Below are 17999 nucleotides of genomic sequence, written 5' to 3'. Positions count from 1 at the left end.
AGCTATTCCTGGCAACAGGTTGGCAACATATTTATCGTCAAACAGATGCCTGCCCGTGTCATCTGTCAAAGACTGGCCACTAAAATCGTGGAATGCCTCCTCAAAACGTGTAAAGATGTCAGAGATCGATTCATCGGTCTTTTGCTTACAAGATGCTAATACAGTTTAGGAGGAATAATCGTCTTTAACTTAACCAATTTAGCTGAGGGAGGTCTAAAATTAACCAACATGGTTTTCGTGCGGGTTCCCTTTCTACGTCTATTTGTTATAATTCTTTCCATAACGCCCCAAAAGTCGCACAATCATCAACTTTACGAATAGTTCTCCATATATCAGGAGGTAATATCAATCCGAAGAACATATCTATATCATGCAGAGTCATGGTACAAGAGCAAATGGCTCCCTCAATTTCCTCATAAAAAGCGGCTGGATTTTTCCGCGGATCAGGCAATGCAGTTTTAAGAGCCATAACATCCGCTCTATTCCAAGGAGTGTAAACCCAATTATAAATAAAATAACCCTTTGCATCAGTGGAATTCTTATCATCTGTTCCCGTAACTCTAGGAGGAACATACAAAAGTGCGGCTTCCCGCATAGGTCTCACATGAACTACCACATTCTTATCTGTTCAGAAGTAGAAGCCTGTGTCACGCTAGTCTGGGATGTTTGTGCAGCTGCGTCTGCTGCCTTTTTCTCTTCCCGCAAACGGACTGCATGAGCACGCAGTTTAACCAAACGTCAGATTGAGTCAACCACCTCAGAGGGGCTCAAAAAGACCATCACTCATTTGCTTATAGTCATCTGCTATCATCGGGCTCCAACTCATCAGAGTGTTTCCTAAACCGCTCAATGACTTCTGTGGCAAATACCTCGGTAAATATATTTGCTCCTTTTCCTGCCAGTTTTTCATGTTATCTATAAGTTCAGAAGCAGGAGCAGTACCACAGACAGCTTTGCGAGCAAAGGATCTAAGCTCAGACGAACGCTCAGTGATCAACATAGAACGAGTTCCCCGTGCTTTCTCCTGCTCTGTAGAAGAGTCCTCATCCGAATCATGAGGAGAAAGGGAAAGTATAGGGAGGCGGAGAACGATCTAGCAAAAGAGAATCATCTTCTGGTTTATTAAGGATAGGATAGAGGGGTCGGCAAACAGCGTATTGTCCAGTTACCTGCAAATGACGCTCCCTATCTTTTCTCTCTTTTATTTCCTTCATTTCTTTATTTTTCATTTCGAATGCTTTTGCATGAATACTTTTTCGTTGTTCCTTTTCAATCCAGGCTTGCTCTCGTTTCATTCATTCACGCACTTCTTTCTCCCACATTCGTACACAGTCAAACATATCTTGCCTAGTCTTTCGCTTAAACATACATTGCTCCACATACTGAATCTTTTGTAAATCAGATGACCCATGCATAGGCCAACGCAACTCAGGATTTTTTCCATTACATGCTGTACATTATAGAAGAAATACCATATCCTATTAGGCGTCCCCTCCGGGGGGGGGGCCGGTTGTGTCTCACTAAGTCTCAAACTGGTACCACCACAAAAGCAACACATTCTACGAAGTGTGCTAAAAACAGGCATGCCAAAAATAGTGCAATATATGCAGTATTATACGTAAAGTAGCACTTAAATCAGGTTGTGCCGTTCAAATCTTATGCAAAGTAGAGAAAATTCTCCTCATTACCTGCCTATATAAATTGCAATTTATATATAACCAAATCTCAAATCATTGGCCAATGCAAACACCAAACCAAACAGCAAGCGTCGCACCAAACGACCTTACCAATCCCAAATGTCCAGATTCCAACTGGCAAGTTCTTGAATCAACCAAGTGGTCACTGCACGGCGAATCAACAGAAGATATCTCAGTCGAGGACCGGCACCACCTGGAGGGTCAGATCAGAAAAAGAGGAAAAACGCTGTGGTTGCCAAGACGCGGGTCTTCTCTGGCAGTGATCATCCGTAGCGAGATTCCAATCCTTCATTTCGACCACTCCTTCGGGCATCCGAGTCGCCGATGAGCCCCACTGGCTGGGCGCCAATCTGACATGGTGAGCCTCAGCTAGACCTACCAGTGCTAGGGGTTCACCCTTCTCTGCAAAAGTCTTCAGACCAATAGAATAGAAGTTGGCACGGAAACAAATATAAAAGAAAATACTTTTATTAACCTCAAGAGGTGGAACTACATTCACACAACACCCTTCGGTAGTGTATGAAGTAGCACACTGAACAGAATGAACATGGTCCTTTTATACCCACACAGGGGTTCAGAAGAAGGCATTACAAGTACAGAAGAGAAGGTTTACATACATAAAAGGTCAAACAGAAATGCACAGTCAACAATAGGGAGGAGCTAGCAGTTTGCTGACTCCGGTAAAAATAACCTGACAGTTACAGACTAGAACAGGTGTATGAACAGTTAGTTTCTTCTGCGCATGTGCAGAGTAGCAGAGCCTAAATATAGTCTGTCTATAAGCAGAGTAAAAGAGTAAACGACAGCAAGCAAGGACAGAGCACATGGTGAGCACATGGCAGACAAGATGGCTGCCGAAAACAAGATGGATTCAGCTAAATACAAACATCGATCGCTGCCAAATTACAACAGGTTGAGGGCCACCTCTATCTCGTCAGCCCAAGCGTTGCACAGCTCGTGGGACCGGGCAAGTATGAGAATTTCGTCCAAGCTGACGGAGTATCAGGCGGCGTACAGTGACTGAGCAACACCCATGAATGACTTGTGCCCTGATTTCCTCCCTCTGGTCCGGCAGCGTGCAGGAACTCGCCATCTTTTTTAGACGAGCGTAGAAGACGTCAATGGTTTCGGCCTCTACTTGTCTTGCCTGTCGGAGCTTGAAGAGCTCAAAGTTGGGGTTAATTTGGGGGTCGCAATTGGGGGTTGTAATTTGGCAGCGATCGATGTTAGCATTTAGCTGAATCCATCTTGTTTTCGGCAGCCATCTTGTCTGCCATGTGCTCACCATGTGCTTACGACTGCCGCTGCGCATGGCAGCGGGTACGTTGATGGGCGCAGGCTGGCGCAGGCCACCAATGATGTTGCCGCTGCTGAGCGTGGGGTAGGCAGGCGATGTGGGTGCCCCAGCTAGTGGTGACTCCTACTGTGGTGGGGGAGTTCTTCAGGTGCCAGCGCTGAGCTGAAACCCCTCTGAGGCATGAAAGGGGGCTAACTGTGGAGTGTGGTTGGCCCAGGAGTTGCTGGCCTCGAGACAGGAAAAGCGTCACCTTGCTGGGACCAATAGACCCTGTATATGCACACGACTGTCCTCTTCTCCAATCTGATGGCCCAGTCCCTGCAGACAGTAGAAGACAATAGGCACAATGGTCTGCTTGTGTGTGCACAGCGCGCTGCGGGGCCAAGTCTTTTCACATCCCGAGATGGGTGTTTTCTTCACCGGCCGGCTTGACCACGTGATCGTGGGAGCGCGGCCCGGCATAGACACTGCCGGCTCGACTTCCAGGGAAAGGAGCGACGAGAATGGCCAGCGCAGAGGCACGCAGGGCAGGGCCGGTCTCACCTGGAAGATGCCGCTTCAGACCCAGACGATCTCAGGCAGGCAGTGGTGTGGTGTGGAGTGAGCACCCGCCGAGGATGCATGCACCGGTGCACCTCTCTCTGCCGGATGGCAGCGACGCGCAGGGTGGGCTCCTGCTGGGGTGGCACACGATGATTGGGCAGAGCGGGCGGCTCACGCCTTACAATGATCTTCTTTGAGGGCACCCAGCCACGACCAGATGATCGAGTTGAGGCACACACGAGGCAGGGTGGGACTCGCATCATCGCAAATGTGGTGTCCAAGCCTGGCTGGACACTCTGCGCGAGGCTAGGCCTCAGACGTATGGCACGCAGCAATAACGGACACCCACACTTGCTTATTATCACTGGGCTAAGAACCCGAACGGTCTTACGCCCCTTTATTTAAACACTCAGGCGAGCCCGCCCTCGGGGTGTATGCATGCATGTATCATGCATGAACAGTCCAAGTGGCACCGTCACTACAGGAAGTAGTGTGGGGTGCGGCAGAGTAATAACAATGACCTGCCCAGTGCTTACCTTTCATGAAAATATAAATAACTTTAATGTTATAGTAGAACTAGATACTATACACAATATGATGGAGATGTCACATAAGAATGTAATAAGTTGAGTTTCACAGTCAGTGTTGTAGCTAGGGAGGGGTGGCTGCAGTGCAACCCAGGCAGCCCATTTTAGCAGTGGTGGCACGTTTTGCTGCATCGCCGACTCAGCAAGCACTAGGTAAGTGTTTTCCCTCGTCCGCCCAGATCTTGCCTGCACTGGCTGTCACTGGGCAGCAGGACCACACCGGGTGGCAAAAGGTCTAGCTACGCCACTGTTCACAGTGAGGCCATATAGCCCCTTCTTCTCTGTACCCTTTCACTCTCCTGCTATGGCCAAGATCCCACATCCACAGCCTTGAACACACTACTGGTTTAGGTAAGAAGTAGGCATAGATGCAGATGACTCCGTTAATCTCACTGGTTAAATAAGCAACCCAGTTCAATATCTTTGTCATTCCTTTTATTAAAAGTATGAAGCAGGAGAGGTAGACTCACCTGACCATGTTAGTCCCATGTTGCAGTGTTCTGGCTAAGCCCCCTATTTTATCTGCTGTTTTTTTGTCGTAGTTCAGGCTGTGCAATGGATACAGGTAATGCTCACGCTCTTTTAGCACTGATTCTTTTCTCATGGGAGCTACAGTGGCAGTCTACCCTGGGAGAACGTTTGTGGCCGCAGATTTGAAGAGACAGGTCTGAGCAGCAACAACAATCTTCAACGGGAGAATCCTTCTTGTTTGTTTGCAGACAAATGCTAACAGATGTGGCAGTTGCAAGCACCAGACCAAGTCTCTACTGGTAATGTCTCTGTGGCACTTACAGACTCCAGGCCGAACAGGGCTTCCCGCTTCGGCAGAGATGTGGGTTTCACTTCCCTCATCAGAGGAGGTAGCACCAGTGTCTCTAGCCCATAGTAGACTGCCAGGTGATAAAGGACTATTTGGTCTGGTATTATCTTGTTACAGCACACAGAGGTACTATGCAGAAAGACTGGGGTACTCCTTCACAATATCGGTCACTCCTGACTCACTCTGTGGGATAGTCAACAATCACTGAGTGCCATTCTAATTTGGAATACACTGAGTGAGTCTGTCCTCCTTCAGGGGCACCACCCTCTTCTTCCCTCTCTCAGCAGGCAGATAGGCTTCTAGCTTTTTAAGGCAGACCCTCTGCTGCTCTAGCAGAAAGTGCAAACTACAGGCCCATTCACCTCTGTGAGAATGATAGTCAGGCCAACACCAGCCCTGGTTGCACAGCAGCTCATCAAGTACACTGTGAAGCCCTCCCTTCCATGATCAAGAAGATCTCGGAAATGGTATAGCCGAGGATTGGAGGGAAGCTGTCGCCGCTCCAAGGGAAGCAGTGGTGGCATCAATTCCGCCTTATTCAACTCAAACTACGGCATTGCACGTTTCTTACGATTGTTTTACCTCACACTTTCAGGATCTGCTCAGTTCTATGAATTTTCTGGGAGGGGGTGCTAGAGACTGAGGATGGTGTTAGATTAGAGGATCCCAGAGACTCCATTCCCGAGATTCTTTGCGCCAGGAGGCACCAACATCAGCTCTTCACGTCCGGAGGCGCATAAGAGCGGCCAGTGCTCCCGCAGCGCGGGCCCGTTCTGCCTGCACCGCGAACCCTGCCACAGTACTGCCTCACTGGGGGAGGAGCTCCAATCTCCGTGATTCCTTGACCAGGAGGCGCAGTCAGTTTTTCATGCCCAGAGACGCATAAGAGCGGCCGGTGCGCCCATAGCGCGGGATGCGCACTGGTATACCCAGGGCGCACTGGGGCCAAGGACGGGCCCGTCTGCGCCTGTCCGAGACCAGAGGAGGCTGGGCCACCCCCCTTTCAAGTGGCATCGGAAACCGGTGAGAACACAGGTGAGGGCTGATCTACCCACCCTCTACCCAGTCCATAGGCGAATTCTGTAATTGATATTACTTTAATTCACCCCTGAGCTACCATAATGAGTAAACGTACCATGGTACCACCTGCACGCCCAATAACTGACAGCATCAATAGCATGCTTGAGAGGGTCGTGAACACTGTTTAGGGCGAAATCGAACTCACGGAATGGCACTTGTCACTGGGCATTGTGGGGCGGGAGGATATCACCGATTTTAGAGGCACATCAGTTGATCATACACGAGACTCACCCAGTCACAGCCCCTAGGAACTAGTATTTATGAAGCCCCAATTACAAGCCGGAGCATAAGTGGCCTTGAGACAGTTGAGATAGCTGAGACACAACCTGACAGACATTGTTACACCTGCGGGAATCCGAGCTGTCAAAAGAAAGAGGAAGAGCGGGAAACCTATTTGCACCAAAAGGAAACAGCCTACTCGTACTGGCCCGCCTCGAACCTGCCTCCCCACCTAGATACAGCCACCTTCAAGTACTGGCATTTTTTAAATCCCTGATCCCCCATTGATAGCACTCAACACAAAATTGAGTTGTTCAATCAGCACACAGACTGTGGCGATGTTGGACCTTGAGAACCTCGGGGACGCTATTGCCAATAATGCCACTGCGATAGTGACCAAACAAATTAATGAACTTATAGACACAAAATTTGCTTTATTACAGGATGGCCTAGACAATTTGGCCTCACACAGAGGGTTCTGGTCAATCAACAGGGAACGCACAAATTGTAACAGTTGAAGGGGGAGGGCCCCACGCAATAACGAGCATTTCAACCAATGACATTTGCAATTTACGCATCACACGTGGTCAAACAGGGGTTGTTCCCAACTGCTCCCTAACAGGTTTGGCACTACATCCACTGTTGAATTGGTTACTACTTCACATCCTAATACCCCCTGTAGCAGTACAAACAGACCATAGAGATCTAACGGAGCAGACCAGAACTCATTGCCTGGAAAATCGAGCAGTAATGCTTTAGCCTCCACCAACTGTAGCCCCGACAGTAAATCAAGATGTCTTGAGTTTGCCGCTTGCCCTTATGTGCTGGTGCTGGCAGGTGTACCAACCCTAAAGAGGGATCAGCATGACTCAACTATGTAACAAAGGCGTGTACCGGCTATCGAGGCATAGGAGGTTTCACTAATTATATATGAATGACATTATCATGGTACGCAGAGTCGGGTGGGTTGGCGCATCTACAAAGAATATTGAAGGCGACTGCATTGTAATCAATTTTCGTAGACCATCCCTAGTGAGACATCTACTAAGAGCATGTGAGTCCACAACACTTAATAGCACCAATATATGTGTATTGCCTCTAGGTTACTTTTACAAACCAAATCATGGGCCCCAGTTTAATGAAATCCCCCAACAAACCACCTCCTCTAATATGTTTCTGGCCCTCTCTGGGCTGGACACTCAAGACTGACTATTGCCATCTGCGAAACCCCCTGACCTCGCTGATGGACCATCACATCGCTCACCAGCAATTAAGCTCACTAGCTCACACTTGCCAATAAAGGTTTGAGCCAGCCCAGATCTTCACATCCTAGGCTGGAATGTTGCAGGGGCTGCATTCTAAGCTGCACCAACCCGACTGGTTAAAACTCATAAGAGAGCAGGATATCCTCCTGTTCCAAGAAACTTGAGCTATTCAAGATTTATGTATTGATGGGTTTGAATGTCACAAAATTCTAGCAACAACCCCTAAGCATGGTCGACCATTTGGGGGAATATCGATCTGGATTAACAGCGCCGCAGGTGGCAGCATTAAAGGAATATGCACTGATAGTAATAATTTCCAAGCCATGTTGTTTAACAGGGGGGGTTTCTTTTTTCTTAATTTTTATAATAATGATTTCCATTCTGTGAGAAGTTGGCCGGATATGTGATGTCCACTATTCTAGTGGGCACCCTGTATCAGTCCAAACAACTAGTGGGCACCCTGTATCAGTCCAAACAACCCTTATGGTGATGGTTGTAAACTCAACATTCTAGACCAGCTATCCTAGTGACAGCATGGACAAAGCAGTCTTAGGCTAATACTTCAGAGAGCATGTGAAGCCAAATGTTTTACCAGCAATAATCCCTTGAATACCAAATGAAAGGACACCACACCAGGTATATATCAAATATATATGTATGTATTACTAACACAACCCCTCTGCACTCTTTATGAGTTCAGAGTTCGAGATACAGCACAAGTTACTCAATAAGCATACTATAAGTTGCACAAATACAAATCTGCCCTAGGGGCGTCACGAACAATAAGTGGTATAAGAGCCACTTCAGGAAAGGTGAGTAGGCCTAGGGCCTAGGAAATCGTTGGGGCTACACTGAATACCCGAAGGTTAGGAAGCAGGAGACCCACAGGATGCGTGTGCAGTGTCTAAACACACACACGGGTTACCATAGACTTTCAATGGGAACGTAAAGTTTACAAAGGAGTTGATTTCTGACAGTTCCGGGTGGACTATGGGAAAACCCAGTTAAACTAGGACACTTGGATAGTTGTTACCCACGGGAGCACCGGAGTACTCGAGTTACCTCACCCAGGGAAGCCGGGTGCATAGGTGTTCTTTAGTACAGGTTTCGTTGTCGAATCCTATGGAGAGCTGCAAGTGCTGCAGGCGACACGGAGGAAGATGTCGGGGTGGATCCAAGGGTGGATCGGAGAAGTGAAGAATCTGAAAGCAGAGAGGACAGAGTCTGGGTCACTAGCCAGTGACCAGGAAGGAACCAGGCGATGTCGAGATGCAATCAGGTGATGAGGTGAAGCTTGTCTCTGCAGCCACGTGGACCAGGAGACGTCGACGATGACCAGGAGCTGGGTACGGACTGTCCCACGAAGGATCTCGCTGTTGGCGGTGTCGGCTTCCGGATCGGAGTCAACAAGCCTTGGCAAAGGTAACCCACGCAGGAAGTGAAGATCAGCTTCTGTTCAGACCAGCAAGGTCTGGGGGGCTTCCCCTTTACAGGAAAGCAGGAGCAAGCCCAGAGCAACCAGGCAAGCGGTGTTGATTCAAAAGGATGTCTTCAGGAGGGCCACTAGCCAACGGGCTAGCAACCGTGAAGAAGCATCGAGGAGAAATGCAGGCGCAGGCCCCACGCGGCACTCGTGGAGTGGGGAGGGCTGAGCTTCGGTGCAGCTACTGCTCGGGGTTGGGGCTTCTCAAACCCCAATGCACAACTTCGAGGACGCCTCAGAAGCTGCAGTTAGCAAAAAGCAGGTATTGCAGGGTGTCCGGTCCCACGTCTCTCGTGTCCGCGACGGGTCTCAGCTTTGCTGTGGATGTGGGTCGGAGTCAGAGAAGTCTGGAAGCCCAGAGGCTGCGTCGCTAAGTCTTTGGGTTCTGGCGGGAGCGTCGACAAGGCAAACCGGCAAGTCACTGGTAGTATTCCAAAGCGTATGACACCTTACACAACATGTTTTGATAAAGCCAAATCAAAGTTAGCAATAACCGCGAGGATTATAATGCACTTAAGAGTATAGTTCAGTTATATCACTGTGCTAAAAACACTGGCAGTAAATTAGTAGTTATGAATTAAACAGGGACAGGAAGCATCAGAAAGCCTGTGTACAAGAAAAGGGGTAGAATAAGGAATGTAGATGACTTAGCACTCTTAGACGTTGTAGAGCCAACGCCTAGACCACACTCACTGCAGCCCACTACCATTACCCTATGCCAGGTTAGCTGCATTCAACCCACCTCCAATAAATCCCAACTAAGGGAGGACATGAACTTAAATACGCCATCACCTACACCCTATAAATCCCTTGTTGACATACCTGAAGGAGAATATATGGAGGTAAGAAAGCTACAAGAGGGGCAATGCTCCCATGTTAATGACACCCCTTGGATTCCTCAAATGGGAAAAGGGCTTGCAAAGTATGCTGTAGGAGTTTTGTTCAAGTATGAACAAGAGTAGGGAAATAAAATGGGTTCCAGTTTTACCATATAGTACCCCAAGCCCATACTGTCCACATCTGAAGCATGAGAGTCTCAAATGTCCCTGTCAGCCCATAGACAGGGTTGTACTAAATTGTCCACACTGCCTTAAGCGGTTTTTTTAAAATTATTTTTATTGGTGCGTGCAGTAATACTTCAGTGACATACATATAAGCAATACGACATTATTGCACAATGTGACATTACTTTCTTTACATAATTAGGAGGACACTGCGATTTTCATTTTTATCTCCTTTTCTACTCAGTGCTAAAACTTAGAACAACTCCTTGCCCCCCTCCCTCCCCAGCACTCACGTAGTACACATTTCTCTATTCTTGCAGGTAATGTCGCACGTCTACATATCAGCATTATTGTTGCGACTGTCAACTTTCCTTCTCTTACAGTGCGTATGTAACGTATTATGTTAATAGTCTCTGCATCCCGTCCTGTATGTGGTCCGGGAATGTATTCTGCGCTACCATTACAACGGTGCCATAGGGCGGTAGGCTCGTGTGTATGGGGTCAGATATCATGTTGCACCTTGGATGCTTACTCATAGTGTGTCGAGGCGTAAAATTCAAACTCCAACAGTGTTGAGTTCCAGTCTAGGGAAATGTGTGTTCTTCTAAGACCTCTACGTTCCTCCCTTTGCAGTTCCAAACCTTCTGCCTTCCCCCACCTCAGTACCTCTCTGTGCCAGGTCGCGATGTCTGGCGACCTAGCTGATTTCCATTTCATCGCTATTGCCCGTTTCGCCAACAGCAGAGCTAAATCTACAAATCTAGAGGCAACACTCCTTTTCTTTTCTGTGTGGCCTAGACCCAAAACTCCATATAACAAGGATGTGTACGGCCTACCCGGCGCCACCGCTGTCAGAGTCTCATAGATCGTTACCCAGTAATGTCCAAGCTTGGGACAGTCCCAGAACATATGCAAAAGGCCTGCGTCATCCAATCCACATCTAGGGCAGTTATTTGCTGACTCTGGGAACATTGCGTGTAATCTGTGTGGGGTTAAGAACGCTCTATGGACTGTCATTATTTGGATATACTTAAACTTTGGATTCCGCGCCACTCTTTTTGGATATTTTAGCACCCTTTCCCACTCTTTGTCCCTGAGAGCTCTGCCTGCGTCCACTTCCCAGTGGGACCGGAGGGGCTGCAATGTCACCGTTCTGCCTATTCGTATTCCGTTTGTCAGCTATTTCGTCAGATGACTGCCCGTCCCCATCAGATATTGCATTGTGAGCAACGTGTTTGTGACTGGTTCCGTTCCGTCTCTTGCCCAGTGTGTGGTGATATAATGTGTTAACTGTGCATGTGTGAGGAATAGTTCCCTCGTGGTGTGGTGCAAACTGGTGAAGTCCGCGTATGTCAGTAGGTTCCCTTCCAAGAAAAAATCCCCGACTTGTAGCACTCCTGCATCATGCCATGTTTTCAGCCTGCGTTCCGTGAGTGTACCTGTCCCCAGGGGTATTCCCAGTAATGGTATCGTGGGCGCGTATGTAGAAGTTTTGTTAGTGTATTTTACCGCCGCCTTCCAGTGTTTGAGTGCTAGCCTGAGTAGAGGTGGGGCAGTGTCCGGTATCTTGGCGTGTGGGAGTAGTAATCGGTGTATGGCCCCTCTAGCTCTATCAGAGTCAGACATATTAAGTTCATGTAGGTTGCGTCCCGCTAGCCAATAGGCCAGCCACTGAAGTTGGCACGCATAACCATATGCGATCTGGTCTGGAACTCCCATACCGCCCCGTCCGTCGGCAGTTGCAACTTTACTAGACTGATACGTCGCCGGCCTGTACCCCACACCAGTTCCGTCAAAACCGTGTTTAGAGCCTTAAAAAAGGGCATGGGTATCAGTATTGATATGTTTGTGAAATAATATATCAATCTGGGCAGAACCACCATTTTTGAGATCGTAACTCTACCCGCCACTGAGAGCGGTAACGTGGTCCAGAAGCGAACTTGTGTCCTCAGGGTACTAAGGGCCTTTCCCAGATTACCCTCCAGTAGGTCCTGCGGCCGCCTATAAATCTGAATACCCAGGTACTTAAAAGTCTCGGGTGCAACCTTGAAGCTGTGCGGCATAAACTGTAAATGGGCATCCATAAGGGACCCGTGAAAATAGTAGCCATAGGATTTATTTTCATTGATCGTGAGGCCTGAGAGGTCCCGGAAATCTCTAAATATTTCTGGCAGCGGTGTTAGAGGGCTCGTCACATCTTTAAGAAACAATAATATGTCATCCGCATAGGCGGAGATGACATGATGGGTATGGAGACTGGTTATTCCTCTATGAACCGCCATAGTCCGTACCTTTATTAGTAAGGGTTCTAAGGCGATGATGAAGAGTAGGGGCGACAATGGGCAGCCCTGCCTAGTACCTTTCGCAATTTCAAATTGCTCAGAAATTCAAGCATTGGTTCTGACGCGTGCTGTGGGGCCGTGATAAAGTAATCTCACCCATGCTATGTATTCAGAAGGAATGCCGAATTTGGCCAGCACTGCGAACATGTAGTCCCATCTCAGAGAGTCAAAGGCCTGTCCAAGGTCTAGGGAGATACACACCTCATTTTCTCTATCCCTACCATCCGGTATCATCAGCTGACTCAGTCTTCGCAAATTCAGTGCGGTGCTCCTCCCCGGAACAAAACCACACTGGTCTGGGTGTATTATGTCCGCAACGCAGTGGGATTGTCTGGTTGCTAGCAGTCTACTGAGGATTTTGTAATCCCTATTTAATAAGGATAATGGCCTGTAGTTCTCCAGTTGTAGGGCGTCCCTACCCGGCTTCAATAGGGATACTATCAGTGCCTGTAACGTCGATTCTGGTAACGCGCTGCCTGTTAGGGCATCCCCGTACAACATGTGCAGTCTCGGGGCTAGGGTATCAATATACGTCAGATAAAATTCAGCCGGTAGACCGTCCGATCCAGGGGCTTTGTTTCGTGGCATTGCCTTAATGGCCTGCCTGATTTCCGGTAGTGTTATGGGTTTCGAGAGCTCAGTTGGTTGTGCAGGTGTTAGTTGTGGGATTTGTATATCTGAAAGGAAGTAGTCTAAGTTCTGGTCTTCGAGTGGGATATGCGGGCCGTATAACTCAGTGTAATAAGCCTTGAACGTATTATTTATATCTATTTGAGGTCGTATTGTCCTCCCGTCTTGGTCTTTCACTTCCGTGATAGGGGTGCTCTCTGGAGCATTGCGTGTTAAGCGCGCCAGTAGAGGGCCCGCCCTGTCCGCCTGTGTGTGCTGCCTATATGTATATTCCCTATAATCTATCACCCATAGCTCCTCTAACAGTTCCGCATGTTGAATATGCGCTTCTTGGAGCTGAGTGAGGTTACCATCTGTGCCCACAGCTTCGTTCTCTAGCATTGCCAGGCCGCCCTCCACTGTCTTAAGTTTGTCCAGTATCACACGCTTGACACCCACTTTCGTGCCCATCGCTACCCCTCGTAGCGTTACCTAAAACACGTCCCATTCGATCTGTCTAGAACTGGCCGGGTTCTCGTTTTCGGTAAAGTATTTGGTGGTGGCATCCAGTAAAGCGGAGCGGAAGACCGAGTCCTCTAACAGGTTGGGCGGTAAACGCCACGTTGGTATCGGGGTAGGAAGCCTCCCCCATCGTAATGTTAGTTCCACTGGGTTATGGTCTGATAATGTCTTGCCCATATGTAGAACTGACGTTATGGACCCGGTCAATGGTCGCGAACAGAAAATACGGTCAATCCTAGTGTGTAGTTTGTGAGGCGGGGAATAAAATGTGTACTTACTGTTAGCCATGTTCATTACCCTCCATGTGTCTACAAGATCCCACCCGCCTGCCCAGGACGCCAGTGCCTCGGCTTGTCTTCTACTGTCTGTGGCATGTAGTGGGGGATGCGACCTGTCAAGTGTGATATCCAACACCGCATTGCAGTCTTGTGCCACCCATCCTGATAACACTCCACTAATATCTTGAAAAAACTTTGATTGCTCTGAGTTAGGCGTGTAAATACAACCCAGAACTATGCATATACCATCCAGTATCCCTCGTAGGAACACAAATCTCCCTTCCTTGTCTACCTTTTGCTCTAGGACTTTGAAGGGGGTATTATTCCTAATCCAAATGTCTGCGCCTCGGGAGAACGCCGAATATTCTGTGGCGAATAATTGGCCTTTCCACTTCCGCAGCAGTTTAGCTCCCTCTCCTCTATTTAAGTGAGTTTCTTGTAGGTATGCTATAGACACTTGATGTCTATTCAATTGTGCCACAACTCTATGTCTTTTGTGTATTGAACCCAACCCTCTCACATTCCAGGTGCAGATTTTATAATTATTAGGAGTCGACATGGTAAAGAGCATTTTTCACCTCAGACATTACCCTGATTCTCAACATAGCTAACATTGCGTAATATAGTGTAAGTGCTTTATATGTGTTGAACTTCCCAACTATACGGTCCCTCCTTCTAAACTGTGAAGGACCAAACCATAGTACCCAACTGGGGTATAAACTAAACGCAATGGTGCCTACGCCTGGGGTGGTGCGCCCAGTCGATGTCCTTCAATAGTTATCTACCAAAAGTCTCACCTTCTCAATACCCCAGCATCAATATGTGACTTGGCAGCTGTTCCCTCCCTCTGAACATGCATGCTGATGCGTAGCTACTTTACCAATCTGCACCGGCAGTATCACTGTTCATAAGTCCTCTGCCATCTGCGCCGTGATGCGTGGGAATAATTGCACACTAGCATCTGTATCTGATGCAGCCGTGTGGGAGCTGGCCTGACTGTTCGTGGCCCTATCATTGTTCGCATCATGAGCTGCCAGTGCATCGGTCCTCAGAACTGCAACTTTTAGGGAATTCCCCATGCCTGACCGGTCTCGATTGCGTGGGGGGGGGGGGGGGGGGGAGTCCTCCACCTCCGCCTCCAGTGGTTGGTCTGAGAGCGGCCCGAGGCTCCCTGTGTTTGTTCACTCTGCTCTCTCAGACGATCCCTTTGGGACTGGGGTGGTGTGAGTGACACCTCCCCCCATTCCGAAGCTTCCTCCGGGGTGTCGAAGATAAAGGTCTTATGGTCATGGATGACCTCGAGTCGCGCTGGGAAGAAGAGTGAATATTTCATGTTACGTTGTCGCAGTGTCCGTTTCACTTCCCAAAAGGATGCCCGGGCTTTCTGTACTGCTTGGGTGAAATCCGGGTAAATGGAAATTGTTTTGTTCTCATATTTTATTGGAGTCTTCTCTCTTGCAGTCTTCAGTATTGCATCCCGGTCTCAGAAGTGTAGTAGTCTTGCTATCAACGGACGTGGGGGGGCTCCTGGTTTCGGCGGTCTAGGTGGCACTGTACATCGGGGTTCATAATCGACTTTAACCATTCTTCCACAAATCTAGTCGGATTGGTTCCCTTGCTGCGTTCCGGCACACCTAAAATGCGTATATTGTTACGGTGGGAGCGCCCTTCCGCATCGTCTACCCTCTCCCGCAAACCCTTGATTTGTCTCTCCAGTTCCTCAAGCCGCGTGGAGTGCGCAGTCTGTTGGGGGATCAGATCAGCCAACGCGAGTTTATGCTCCGCCACTTTTTCTGACAGTTTTTTGTGGTCATCTTTCAGCAAGGAGAGTCCCGTTGACATCGTGTCCATTCTCGTTTCAAGCGCTTCTCTGGAGGCCCTAATTTCTGTAAGAATAAGGTCCAGTTTGGCTTCCTGTGCCCCCAGACCCGTCGGAGGAACGATGTCCTAACTGGATGACGCCAGGGGATCCTCCGGGCCGGAGGAGGGGACCATCGTGCGCGGCGCCGGGCCAGTCCGACGGAGTCAGTTTCTCACCATTGCTTTGCCTGTCTTCTTCCGCTATACAGGAACTCTGCGCCGCGTGGAATCTCCAGGTCTCCAGCAAGTGCCCTCGACAAGCGCACCCTCGCGCCGAGTCTGGGCCAGGGCAGCCCCACCAATCCCCGCAATCGATCCGCCGCTGCTCCGGTCGGCCCTCTCAGTCCCACACAGTAGACTCTGGGGTGTTTATAACTGAGGGAGTGGCAGCGCTTAAAGGATTGTCCCCCTCACCCTCAATGGGCGCGCAGTGATGCTGCGCCCTCCGTTTTGGACCGATCTTCGTGGAAGGCAGAGGGAGAGGTGAGCAGCGCTCCGTCCACGCCAGTATTTTGTGCGCGGAGCACCAATTGAGCCAGCGGGTGTATTCCGTGTGGGGGCTCGGCTCGTCTTCAGCGCCCCCCGGGCCACCCCGCCAGCCTCCGGGCAGCAGCAATCAGAAAGAGCACATCAGCATCACGGGTTAATGGCCGCCGTCTTCGATCATGGGCGAGCCCCCTATTGGTGTTTCACCACGGCTCCGCTATGGTCACTGTTACCTGTCGTCCCCCCGCGTGATGCGGTCAGGCCCCGCCAGTCCCACCACGGACCAGGCCCCCGATGTTTGGCTTCCCGGGGGCGGGGGGGGGAGCAAGGGGGCACGCCGCGACTCGTCACCACTGCCGGGTCACGGCCTCCCGGTTGCCGCCGGCCTCACGCCTATCGACCGCGAGGCAACGCTACCGATGCCTCCAAGCCAGCGAATACAGAGGAACGTGGGGGGGTGCGCCACAACCCCCGCAGTGTCGCATCAGGGGCGTCCGTTGGTTGTGTGTGGAAGGGGGTGGGGGCGGGCGCGCACCTCCCCCGATCTCAGATCACTTCCGGTCCGCCTAAGTTTTCACTGTGGGCCGGGGACGCTCTCTCGTTCTCAGGCCTCACCGATGCTCCGGAGTGAAGTTGATGCCAGGAAGCTCCCGGTGTTCGGAACCTCTCCCTCTCTCGATAGGCAGATGGCTCTCTCCCGGTGTGCTCAGGGAAGGGTTGATTTTGTGCTAAGATAGCAGGATAAATAGCAAAAACTGGGGTTTGTGGACGGAGCTAGGTCGGCTCACGTCTTACATGCTCGGCTGTTAGCCACGCCCCCCCCACTGCCTTAAGCGTTTACAGAGGCAGTAGGCCTCATTACCTCAGATGCATCTTTCCTGTGATGGGCAATAACTGCAGGTCAATGTCTTTATGATAAACAAGTCCCCGAGCCTCTGTCCTCTGTGTGCACATATTTCTGTACATTGAGATCATGAAGAGATAACCAGGAAACATCTGTCATCTAGAAGAACAAGATGGGCCAAGAGTGGAGGTGGGGCTAACCACAACTTCTCACCTGATGTTTTGCTAGTTTGGAAACTAAGACAGCGACATGGCTCAAAGTAACCTGGGACCTTTTGATAGACTTTTGTACCTTCTTCTGACTTCTGCTTTTCATATTTTCCAAGAAGTGACACAAATAGTTTTTTATAAAAATGTCCAGCTGTTCTGCGGTCAAGCACCTGCTAATGTTTTGATTTTGCAGTCACCAGTTCCTCATTTCAACTGTATAAAAGGACTGTCCACTCACCAACTCGTTGATCACCTCAGACAGTGTCTTTGACTAAGAGGTACTACCAGCTAACTAATGGATTTATTGATTGATTTATTATTAGATAAGTTTATACCGTCTAGGTTATACCATCATTACATTTTGATATTCAATTTCTCTCTCTCTCGGACTCTTTTTGAATTGCTGTGATTTAATATTTGGTAGATGGTGTTTTTATTCTTGATTAATGGTGTATCTTTGACACTTGTTACTTTTTGGAATAAAGTGCCACTCCTGACTCAATTCCTGCTTCTCAGAGTAGGTCCTAATTATTTCAGATGACACAGTAAATGTTGGTTCCAGTTTGGTGAAAAACCACACTAACACCAGCAAATGTGACGAGATAAGAGCAAGATTTAAAGGCCTGATTATTACAGAAAACAAGCTTGTGGAAGAATAATACTGTAAACATGGCTTTAGCATGGGAAGGTACGAACTCAAGCTGCACAGCCTAAAGCACAAAGGCAGCTAATTGAAAGTCAGAAAATTTAAGGTACCAACCGCAAATCCAAAAGCAAGTCACAGGCGGAATGCGTTCCCAAGTCAACTTTCTGAAAGTCCCCAAGATGTCTTTTGCATAGCCAGACAGATGTGC

General features: G+C 49.1%; 1 protein-coding gene across 2 annotated transcripts in view; it reads right to left on the bottom strand.

Annotated features, from left to right (window-relative positions):
• The window catches only part of FHOD1 (formin homology 2 domain containing 1), a 1641100-nt gene that overhangs the window by 673860 nt on the left and 949241 nt on the right, over positions 1 to 17999 (bottom strand). The gene's annotated exons all lie outside the window — the stretch shown is intronic.

Source organism: Lissotriton helveticus, chromosome 12, assembly GCF_964261635.1.
Source record: "Lissotriton helveticus chromosome 12, aLisHel1.1, whole genome shotgun sequence".
NCBI lineage: Eukaryota > Metazoa > Chordata > Amphibia > Caudata > Salamandridae > Lissotriton > Lissotriton helveticus.
Note: the sequence above shows the minus strand (reverse complement) of the source record. Positions and strands in the feature narration are given on the sequence as shown.